We start from the raw sequence: 12,254 nt of genomic DNA on the forward strand, positions 1-12,254 counted from the left end.
AACTGCGTTTCTTTTGCACAAACAATACAGCTGAGTAAGAAGCCTGCATCATGGGCATACATATGGCGATCGATCAGGATGTCGAAGACTTACTGATTTTGGGAGATTCTGACCTGATTATCCGGCAAGCCCAAGGTGAATGGGAAACTCGGGATGTCAAGCTTATCCCTTACCGACAGCACGTGGAGGACCTCGGCAAACGTTTTAAATCAATAGAGTTCAGGTATATCCCGAGGTGTCACAATGAACTAGCGGATACACTTTCTACTCTGGCTTCAATGCTACCCTACCCGGGCAACGCCCACGTCGATCCTTTGGAAATCCAAATCAGGGAAAGACACGGTTACTGCAACGTAATCGAGGCAAGATCAGATACGCAGCCTTGGTACCATGATATCAAGAGGTTCTTGAAGACACAAGAATACCCCGAGCATACTACTAGAGATCAAAAGAGAACCATTAGGCGGCATGCAAGTGGTTTCTTTCTAAGCGGTGAATTGTTGTATAAGAGGACCCCGGACCTCAATCTACTAAGATGTGTTGACGCCGAGGAGGCAAGAAAGATCATGCACGAAGTACACACAGGAGTGTGCGGACCCCACATGAACGGGTACGTCTTGGCAAAGAAAATCCTTCGAGCAGGTTATTAATGGATAACCATGGAAAAGGACTGCTTTAGTTTTGTTCGGAAGTGTCACCAGTGTTAGGTGCACGGTGATTTGATTCATGCACCTCCCATGGAATTGCATCCCATGTCTGCACCATGGCCATTTGTTGCATGGGGCATGGACGCCATTGGACCAATCGAGCCAAAGGCTTCAAATGGACACAGATTTATACTGGTTGCCATCGACTACTTCACAAAATGGGTAGAGGATGTCACTCTCAAGTCTGTCACTAAAAAAGCTGTAGTGGATTTTGTACACTCAAATCTTATCTGTGGTTTCAGTATTCCTGCGACTATCATTACAGATAACGCAGCAAACTTGAACAGTCACTTGATGGGAGATGTATGCGAGCAATTCAAAATAACGTATAGGAATTCTACTCCTTATCGGCCAAAGGCCAATGGCGCTGTAGAAGCGGCAAACAAAAACATCAAGAAGATTTTGAGGAAAACGATCCAGAGTTCCCGACAGTGGCATGAGCAGTTACCATTTGCATTGTTGGGGTATCGCACTACGGTACGCACGTCAGTAGGAGCAACTCCTTATCTTTGGTTTGTGGGACCGAGGCTGTGATACCAGCGGAAGTAGAAATCCCTTCGCTTCAAACTATTGTTAAAGCAGAAATCGAGGACAGCGAATGGGTTAAGACTTGATTGGAGCAGTTGACTTTGATTGATGAGAAACGAATGGCCACAGTTTGTCACGGACAGTTGTACCAACGAAGAATGGCCCATGCTTACAACAAGAAAGTCAGACCTAGGAATTTCGAAGTAGGTCAACTGGTACTGAGGCGCATTCTGCCACATCACCAGGAAGCAAAAGGGAAATTTGCTCCAAACTGGAAAGGCCCATACATCATCAGGAAGATATTGCCGAGAGGAGCATTGTACCTAGGTGACATTGAAGGAAATGATCCCGAAACAGCAGTGAATGCGGACGCAGTCAAAAGATACTATGTCTGAGTGACGCCCCAGCAGTCCTGACACATTTGAAATGCTGAAGGTTTTATTCCCACTATCAACTCTCTCTACAAGCCTTTGAGCTGGTTACAAAAAAAAAGAGAAAAAAAGAAAAAGAAAAAACAAACAAAAACAAACAAAACAAAACATTGATCGAGGCCTGAGCTACGTTTGACTTGATTCCGAAAGGATACGTAGGCAGCCTCTCCCTGAGGTTCAGTCACACCAACAATAAAATCCTATTTACCCTGAAATTGAAACCGGGGCACATCAAGCGGTTTAGAAGTTAGTATCATCTACTTTTCTTTGCCAAGCACAAGCCTTTCAGATCAATTACCAAATGTAACGGGAAGCCAAAAAGCGTCACGAATGGAGACCGGTACACTGTAAATTGAGAGAAATAAAATGAGAGAGTCTCGTCGGTGAAAACCTCCGGGCACCGCGAGGCGACGGGAGTAGAGAAATCAAAAAGAGAGAGCTTGTGTAGTAAAAACTCGTAAAAAGTGCTATCAAGCGACAGTAAGGAGGGAAACGAGAGAGGTCAACTAGCGAAAACCCGCAAAGGGCGTTATTGGCCGAAAAGATGACTCCACCACAGGAAGTCTCGGCAAAGTTCCACCGGTTTGAAACACAAATCCATTTTGGTTCGGAAGGAAATGCAAGTTCATTGAAGGTCAGGCGTCCCGTCCAAAGAGCATGTCATGTCCATTTAAAGTCAGCATTGTTTTCCTCAGATAAGTCTTTTTCGTCCCGAAAGGGACACTTCTTTTCTGAAGTTTGCTTTCTCCTTTCTTTGCTTTTCTTCAAATCCCTTTCATTTTTTTAACCCTAAGTTTCCAGATATACCGGAAAGGACAGGTGGCAGGTTTGGTTTCACGGAATTCCGTTTCACAAAGGAAATGCCCCGTTTCGTTGGTACGTTTGTCCAAACCTGATAAATCATGATGTTTGACTACGTGTTTTTTTTTTAAAAAAAAGAGATAAATTTCCCCAGCAAGTCCGCCTTGTACAAATCCTTTCAGAACTTTCCTTGTACAAATCCCCACAGAGCCTCCCTTTGTAAAAAATTCCCCCAGCAAGTTTGCTCCAACAAATCCTGTCAAGTCTGCTTTACAACAAATCCCCAGCAAGTCCGCCATATACAAATCCCCACAGAGTTTCCCCTTGTACAGAATCCCCACAGAGTCTACGCATTAAAATCCCCATTGAAAACCCCCGAGCAAAACGGGACCAAAAAGAGCCTTACGAGGCAAATCAACCCAGAATCTGGAAATACAAGCCTGAGCAGTCTAAAGGGTTTCGCCGTTTGAATCCAATCAATGGCAGGGCTCCTCAACAGAAATAAGGACGCGACAAGGCAACCGGAACAATCAAGGTCACCGAACCAACCGCCATTTCCGAACTAACAATTGTTCTTTGTTTGAGAAGTTGAAACAGGCATAATCCAAGACAACCGTGCAAGAGGCAGGTGTCACCCAAAGAAGAAGGTACATGGGTACAAGAAACAGTTTGGCAATAAGGAATTCACTCGAAAGGTAAATTTCCACGACATTCCCTTTTTTCTTCTACTAAAACAAGAAAATTCAAAAAAAAGGTCAGTTAGTACCCTCGAACTTTCCCATTCAGTCAGCATTAGGGTTTTAAATCCTAAACTGAACTTTTCCCTCTAGTCAGCATTAGGGTTTTAAACCCTAAACTGAACTTTTCCTTTAGTCAGCATTAGAGTTTTAAACCCTAAACTGAACTTTTTCCATGTAGTCAGCATTAGGGTTTTAAACCCTAAACTGAACTTTTCCTTTAGTCAGCATTAGGGTTTTAAACCCTAAACCGAACTTTTTCCTTTAGTCAGCATTAGAGTTTTAAAACCCTAAACTGAACTTTCCCATTCAGTCAGCTTTAGGGTTTTAAACCCTAAACTGAACTTTTTTCTCTTAGTCAGCATTAGGGTTTTAAACCCTAAACTGAACTTTCCCATCCAGTCAGCATTAGGGTTTTAAACCCTAAACTGAACTTTTCCCTCAGTCAGCATTAGGGTTTTAAACCCTAAACTGAACTTTTCCCTCTAGTCAGCATTAGGGTTTTAAACCCTAAACTGAACTTTTCCTTTAGTCAGCATTAGGGTTTTAAACCCTAAACTGAACTTTTCCCTTTAGTCAGCATTAGGGTTTTAAACCCTAAACTGAACTTTTCCTTTAGTCAGCATTAGGGTTTTAAACCCTAAACTAAACTTTTCCTTTAGTCAGCATTAAGGTTTTAAACCCTAAACTGAACTTTCCCATTCAGTCAGCTTTAGGGTTTTAAACCCTAAACTGAACTTTTTCCTCTTAGTCAGCATTAGGGTTTTAAACCCTAAACTGAACTTTTTTTACCTTTAATCAGCATTAGGGTTTTAAACCCTAAACTGAACTTTTCCCTCTAGTCAGCATTAGGGTTTTAAACCTTAAACTGAACTTTTCCTTCAGTCAGCTTTAGGGTTTTAAACCCTAAACTGAACCTTTTCCTCTTAGTCAGCATTAGGGTTTTAAACCCTAAACTGAACTTTCTTACTCAGTCAGCATTAGGGTTTTAAACTCTAAACTGAACTTTTCCTTTAGTCAGCATTAGGGTTTTAAATCCTAAACCGAACTTTTTCCTTTAGTCAGCATTAGGGTTTTAAAACCCTAAACTGAAATTTCCCATTCAGTCAGCTTTAGGGTTTTAAACCCTAAACTGAACTTTTTCCTCTTAGTCAGCATTACGGTTTTAAACCCTAAACTGAACTTTCCCATTCAGTATGCATTAGGGTTTTAAACCCTAAACTGAACTTTTCCCTCTAGTCAGCATTAGTGTTTTAAACCCTAAACTGAACTTTTCCTTTAGTCAACATTAGGGTTTTAAACCCTAAACTGAACTTTTCCCTCTAGTCAGCATTAGGGTTTTAAACCCTAAACTGAACTTTCCCATTCAGTCAGCATTAGGGTTTTAAACCCTAAACTGAACTTTTCCTTTAGTCAGCTTTAGGGTTTTAAACCCTAAACTGAACTTTCCCATTCAGTCAGCTTTAGGGTTTTAAACCCTAAACTAAACTTTTTCCTCTTAGTTAGCATTAGGGTTTTAAACCCTAAACTGACCTTTTTTCCCTTTAATTAGCATTAGGGTTTTAAACCCTAAACTGAACTTTTCCCTCTAGTCAGCATTAGGGTTTTAAACCCTAAACTGAACTTTGCCATTTAGTCAGCATTAAGGTTTTAAACCCTAAACTGAACTTTTCCCTCTAGTCAGCATAAGGGTTTTAAACCCTAAACTGAACTTTTCCTTTAGTCAACATTAGGGTTTTAAACCCTAAACTGAACTTTTTCCATGTAGTCAGCATTAGGGTTTTAAACCCTAAACCGAACTTTTCCTTTAGTCAGCATTAGGGTTTTAAACCCTAAACCGAACTTTTTCCTTTAGTCAGCATTAGGGTTTTAAAACCCTAAACTGAACCTTTCCTTTAGTCAGCATTAGGGTTTTAAACCCTAAACTGAAATTTTCCCTCTAGTCAGCATTAGGGTTTTAAACCCTAAACTGAACTTTTCCTTTAGTCAGCATTAGGGTTTTAAACCCTAAACTGAACTTTTTCCATGTAGTCAGCATTAGGGTTTTAAACCCTAAACTGAACTTTTCGTTTAGTCAGCATTAGGGTTTTAAACCCTAAACCAAACTTTTTCCTTTAGTCAGCATTAGGATTTTAAAACCCTAAACTGAACCTTTCCTTTAGTCAGCATCAGGGTTTTATACCCTAAACTGAACTTTTTCCTTTAGTCAGCGTTAGGGTTTTAAACCCTAAACTAAACTTTTTCCCTTTAGTCATCGTTAGGGTTTTAAACCCTAAACTGAACTTTTTCCCTTTAGTCAGCATTAGGGTTTTAAACCCTAAACTGAACTTTTCCCTTTAGTCAGCATTGGAGTTTTAAACCCCAAACTGAACTTTTTCCTTTAGTCAGCATTAGGGTTTTAAACCCTAAACTGAACTTTTCCCTTTAGTTAGCATTAGGGTTTTAAACCCTAAACTGAACTTTTTCCCTTTAATCAGCATTAGGGTTTTAAATCCTAAACTGAACTTCTGTCCAATTACTCACCCCCATATATAAACCCTTCCCCCTTCATCCCGAAACAGCAGTTAATGCGGACGCAGTCAAAAGATACTATGTCTGAGTGACGCCCCAGCGGTCCTAACACATTTGAAATGCTGAAGGTTTTATTCCCACTATCAACTCTCTCTACAAGCCTTTGAGCTGGTTACAAAAAAAAAGAGAAAAAAAGAAAAAGAAAAAACAAACAAAAACAAACAAAACAAAACATTGATCGAGGCCTGAACTACGTTTGACTTGATTCCGAAAGGATACGTAGGCAGCCTCTCCCTGAGGTTCAGTCACACCAACAATAAAATCCTATTTACCCTGAAATTGAAACCGGGGAACATCAAGCGGTTTAGAAGTTAGTATCATCTACTTTTCTTTGCCAAGCACAAGCCTTTCAGATCAATTACCAAATGTAACGGGAAGCCAAAAAGCGTCACGAATGGAGACCGGTACACTGTAAATTGAGAGAAATAAAATGAGAGAGTCTCGTCGGTGAAAACCTCCGGGCACCGCGAGGCGACGGGAGTAGAGAAATCAAAAAGAGAGAGCTTGTGTAGTAAAAACTCGTAAAAGTGCTATCAAGCGACAGTAAGGAGGGAAACGAGAGAGGTCAACTAGCGAAAACCCGCAAAGGGCGTTGTTGGCCGAAAAGATGACTCCACCACAGGAAGTCTCGGCAAAGTTCCACCGGTTTGAAACACAAATCCATTTTGGTTCGGAAGGAAATGCAAGTTCATTGAAGGTCAGGCGTCCCGTCCAAAGAGCATGTCATGTCCATTTAAAGTCAGCATTGTTTTCCTCAGATAAGTCTTTTTCGTCCCGAAAGGGACACTTCTTTTCTGAAGTTTGCTTTCTCCTTTCTTTGCTTTTCTTCAAATCCCTTTCATTTTTTTAACCCTAAGTTTCCAGATATACCGGAAAGGACAGGTGGCAGGTTTGGTTTCACGGAATTCCGTTTCACAAAGGAAATGCCCCGTTTCGTTGGTACGTTTGTCCAAACCTGATAAATCATGATGTTTGACTACGTGTTTTTTTTTTAAAAAAAGAGATAAATTTCCCCAGCAAGTCCGCCTTGTACAAATCCTTTCAGAACTTTCCTTGTACAAATCCCCACAGAGCCTCCCTTTGTAAAAAATTCCCCCAGCAAGTTTGCTCCAACAAATCCTGTCAAGTCTGCTTTACAACAAATCCCCAGCAAGTCCGCCATATACAAATCCCCACAGAGTTTCCCCTTGTACAGAATCCCCACAGAGTCTACGCATTAAAATCCCCATTGAAAACCCCCGAGCAAAACGGGACCAAAAAGAGCCTTACGAGGCAAATCAACCCAGAATCTGGAAATACAAGCCTGAGCAGTCTAAAGGGTTTCGCCGTTTGAATCCAATCAATGGCAGGGCTCCTCAACAGAAATAAGGACGAGACAAGGCAACCGGAACAATCAAGTTCACCGAACCAACCGCCATTTCCGAACTAACAATTGTTCTTTGTTTGAGAAGTTGAAACAGGCATAATCCAAGACAACCGTGCAAGAGGCAGGTGTCACCCAAAGAAGAAGGTACATGGGTACAAGAAACAGTTTGGCAATAAGGAATTCACTCGAAAGGTAAATTTCCACGACATTCCCTTTTATCTTCTACTAAAACAAGAAAATTCAAAAAAAAGGTCAGTTAGTATCCTCGAACTTTCCCATTCAGTCAGCATTAGGGTTTTAAACCCTAAACTGAACTTTACCCTCTAGTCAGCATTAGGGTTTTAAACCCTAAACTGAACTTTTCCTTTAGTCAGCATTAGAGTTTTAAACCCTAAACTGAACTTTTTCCATGTAGTCAGCATTAGGGTTTTAAACCCTAAATTGAACTTTTTCTTTAGTCAGCATTAGGGTTTTAAACCCTAAACCGAACTTTTTCCTTTAGTCAGCATTAGAGTTTTAAAACCCTAAACTGAACTTTCCCATTCAACCAGCTTTAGGGTTTTAAACCCTAAACTGAACTTTTTCTCTTAGTCAGCATTAGGGTTTTAAACCCTAAACTGAACTTTCCCATCCAGTCAGCATTAGGGGTTTTAAACCCTAAACTGAACTTTTCCCTCTAGTCAGCATTAGGGTTTTAAACCCTAAACTGAACTTTTCCTTTAGTCAGCATTAGGGTTTTAAACCCTAAACTGAACTTTTCCCTCTAGTCAGCATTAGGGTTTTAAACCCTAAACTGAACTTTTCCTTTAGTCAGCATTAGGGTTTTAAACCCTAAACTGAACTTTTCCCTTTAGTCAGCATTAGGGTTTTAAACCCTAAACTGAACTTTCCTATTCAGTAAGCATTAGGGTTTTAAACCCTAAACTAAACTTTTCCTTTAGTCAGCATTAGGGTTTTAAACCCTAAACTGAACTTTCCCATTCAGTCAGCTTTAGGGTTTTAAACCCTAAACTGAACTTTTTCCTCTTAGTCAGCATTAGGGTTTTAAACCCTAAACTGAACTTTTTTTACCTTTAATCAGCATTAGGGTTTTAAACCCTAAACTGAACTTTTCCCTCTAGTCAGCATTAGGGTTTTAAACCTTAAACTGAACTTTTCCTTCAGTCAGCTTTAGGGTTTTAAACCCTAAACTGAACCTTTTCCTCTTAGTCAGCATTAGGGTTTTAAACCCTAAACTGAACTTTCTTACTCAGTCAGCATTAGGGTTTTAAACTCTAAACTGAACTTTTTCTTTAGTCAGCATTAGGGTTTTAAATCCTAAACCGAACTTTTTCCTTTAGTCAGCATTAGGGTTTTAAAACCCTAAACTGAAATTTCCCATTCAGTCAGCTTTAGGGTTTTAAACCCTAAACTGAACTTTTTCCTCTTAGTCAGCATTACGGTTTTAAACCCTAAACTGAACTTTCCCATTCAGTATGCATTAGGGTTTTAAACCCTAAACTGAACTTTTCCCTCTAGTCAGCATTAGGGTTTTAAACCCTAAACTGAACTTTCCCATTCAGTCAGCATTAGGGTTTTAAACCCTAAACTGAACTTTTCCTTTAGTCAGCTTTAGGGTTTTAAACCCTAAACTGAACTTTCCCATTCAGTCAGCTTTAGGGTTTTAAACCCTAAACTAAACTTTTTCCTCTTAGTTAGCATTAGGGTTTTAAACCCTAAACTGACCTTTTTTCCCTTTAATTAGCATTAGGGTTTTAAACCCTAAACTGAACTTTTCCCTCTAGTCAGCATTAGGGTTTTAAACCCTAAACTGAACTTTGCCATTTAGTCAGCATTAAGGTTTTAAACCCTAAACTGAACTTTTCCCTCTAGTCAGCATAAGGGTTTTAAACCCTAAACTGAACTTTTCCTTTAGTCAACATTAGGGTTTTAAACCCTAAACTGAACTTTTTCCATGTAGTCAGCATTAGGGTTTTAAACCCTAAACCGAACTTTTCCTTTAGTCAGCATTAGGGTTTTAAACCCTAAACCGAACTTTTTCCTTTAGTCAGCATTAGGGTTTTAAAACCCTAAACTGAACCTTTCCTTTAGTCAGCATTAGGGTTTTAAACCCTAAACTGAAATTTTCCCTCTAGTCAGCATTAGGGTTTTAAACCCTAAACTGAACTTTTCCTTTAGTCAGCATTAGGGTTTTAAACCCTAAACTGAACTTTTTCCATGTAGTCAGCATTAGGGTTTTAAACCCTAAACTGAACTTTTCGTTTAGTCAGCATTAGGGTTTTAAACCCTAAACCAAACTTTTTCCTTTAGTCAGCATTAGGATTTTAAAACCCTAAACTGAACCTTTCCTTTAGTCAGCATCAGGGTTTTATACCCTAAACTGAACTTTTTCCTTTAGTCAGCGTTAGGGTTTTAAACCCTAAACTAAACTTTTTCCCTTTAGTCATCGTTAGGGTTTTAAACCCTAAACTGAACTTTTTCCCTTTAGTCAGCATTAGGGTTTTAAACCCTAAACTGAACTTTTCCCTTTAGTCAGCATTAGAGTTTTAAACCCCAAACTGAACTTTTTCCTTTAGTCAGCATTAGGGTTTTAAACCCTAAACTGAACTTTTCCCTTTAGTTAGCATTAGGGTTTTAAACCCTAAACTGAACTTTTTCCCTTTAATCAGCATTAGAGTTTTAAATCCTAAACTGAACTTCTGTCCAATTACTCACCCCCATATATAAACCCTTCCCCCTTCATCCCGAAACAGCAGTTAATGCGGACGCAGTCAAAAGATACTATGTCTGAGTGACGCCCCAGCGGTCCTAACACATTTGAAATGCTGAAGGTTTTATTCCCACTATCAACTCTCTCTACAAGCCTTTGAGCTGGTTACAAAAAAAAAGAGAAAAAAAGAAAAAGAAAAAACAAACAAAAACAAACAAAACAAAACATTGATCGAGGCCTGAACTACGTTTGACTTGATTCCGAAAGGATACGTAGGCAGCCTCTCCCTGAGGTTCAGTCACACCAACAATAAAATCCTATTTACCCTGAAATTGAAACCGGGGAACATCAAGCGGTTTAGAAGTTAGTATCATCTACTTTTCTTTGCCAAGCACAAGCCTTTCAGATCAATTACCAAATGTAACGGGAAGCCAAAAAGCGTCACGAATGGAGACCGGTACACTGTAAATTGAGAGAAATAAAATGAGAGAGTCTCGTCGGTGAAAACCTCCGGGCACCGCGAGGCGACGGGAGTAGAGAAATCAAAAAGAGAGAGCTTGTGTAGTAAAAACTCGTAAAAGTGCTATCAAGCGACAGTAAGGAGGGAAACGAGAGAGGTCAACTAGCGAAAACCCGCAAAGGGCGTTGTTGGCCGAAAAGATGACTCCACCACAGGAAGTCTCGGCAAAGTTCCACCGGTTTGAAACACAAATCCATTTTGGTTCGGAAGGAAATGCAAGTTCATTGAAGGTCAGGCGTCCCGTCCAAAGAGCATGTCATGTCCATTTAAAGTCAGCATTGTTTTCCTCAGATAAGTCTTTTTCGTCCCGAAAGGGACACTTCTTTTCTGAAGTTTGCTTTCTCCTTTCTTTGCTTTTCTTCAAATCCCTTTCATTTTTTTAACCCTAAGTTTCCAGATATACCGGAAAGGACAGGTGGCAGGTTTGGTTTCACGGAATTCCGTTTCACAAAGGAAATGCCCCGTTTCGTTGGTACGTTTGTCCAAACCTGATAAATCATGATGTTTGACTACGTGTTTTTTTTTTAAAAAAAGAGATAAATTTCCCCAGCAAGTCCGCCTTGTACAAATCCTTTCAGAACTTTCCTTGTACAAATCCCCACAGAGCCTCCCTTTGTAAAAAATTCCCCCAGCAAGTTTGCTCCAACAAATCCTGTCAAGTCCGCTTTACAACAAATCCCCAGCAAGTCCGCCATATACAAATCCCCACAGAGTTTCCCCTTGTACAGAATCCCCACAGAGTCTACGCATTAAAATCCCCATTGAAAACCCCCGAGCAAAACGGGACCAAAAAGAGCCTTACGAGGCAAATCAACCCAGAATCTGGAAATACAAGCCTGAGCAGTCTAAAGGGTTTCGCCGTTTGAATCCAATCAATGGCAGGGCTCCTCAACAGAAATAAGGACGAGACAAGGCAACCGGAACAATCAAGTTCACCGAACCAACCGCCATTTCCGAACTAACAATTGTTCTTTGTTTGAGAAGTTGAAACAGGCATAATCCAAGACAACCGTGCAAGAGGCAGGTGTCACCCAAAGAAGAAGGTACATGGGTACAAGAAACAGTTTGGCAATAAGGAATTCACTCGAAAGGTAAATTTCCACGACATTCCCTTTTATCTTCTACTAAAACAAGAAAATTCAAAAAAAAGGTCAGTTAGTATCCTCGAACTTTCCCATTCAGTCAGCATTAGGGTTTTAAACCCTAAACTGAACTTTACCCTCTAGTCAGCATTAGGGTTTTAAACTCTAAACTGAACTTTTCCTTTAGTCAGCATTAGAGTTTTAAACCCTAAACTGAACTTTTTCCATGTAGTCAGAATTAGGGTTTTAAACCCTAAATTGAACTTTTTCTTTAGTCAGCATTAGGGTTTTAAACCCTAAACCGAACTTTTTCCTTTAGTCAGCATTAGAGTTTTAAAACCCTAAACTGAACTTTCCCATTCAACCAGCTTTAGGGTTTTAAACCCTAAACTGAACTTTTTCTCTTAGTCAGCATTAGGGTTTTAAACCCTAAACTGAACTTTCCCATCCAGTCAGCATTAGGGGTTTTAAACCCTAAACTGAACTTTTCCCTCTAGTCAGCATTAGGGTTTTAAACCCTAAACTGAACTTTTCCTTTAGTCAGCATTAGGGTTTTAAACCCTAAACTGAACTTTTCCCTCTAGTCAGCATTAGGGTTTTAAACCCTAAACTGAACTTTTCCTTTAGTCAGCATTAGGATTTTAAACCCTAAACTGAACTTTTCCCTTTAGTCAGCATTAGGGTTTTAAACCCTAAACTGAACTTTCCTATTCAGTAAGCATTAGGGTTTTAAACCCTAAACTAAACTTTTCCTTTAGTCAGCATTAGGGTTTTAAACCCTAAACTGAACTTTCCCATTCA

Source organism: Nicotiana tabacum, chromosome 8 (assembly GCF_000715075.1).
Source record: "Nicotiana tabacum cultivar K326 chromosome 8, ASM71507v2, whole genome shotgun sequence".
Taxonomy (NCBI): domain Eukaryota; kingdom Viridiplantae; phylum Streptophyta; class Magnoliopsida; order Solanales; family Solanaceae; genus Nicotiana; species Nicotiana tabacum.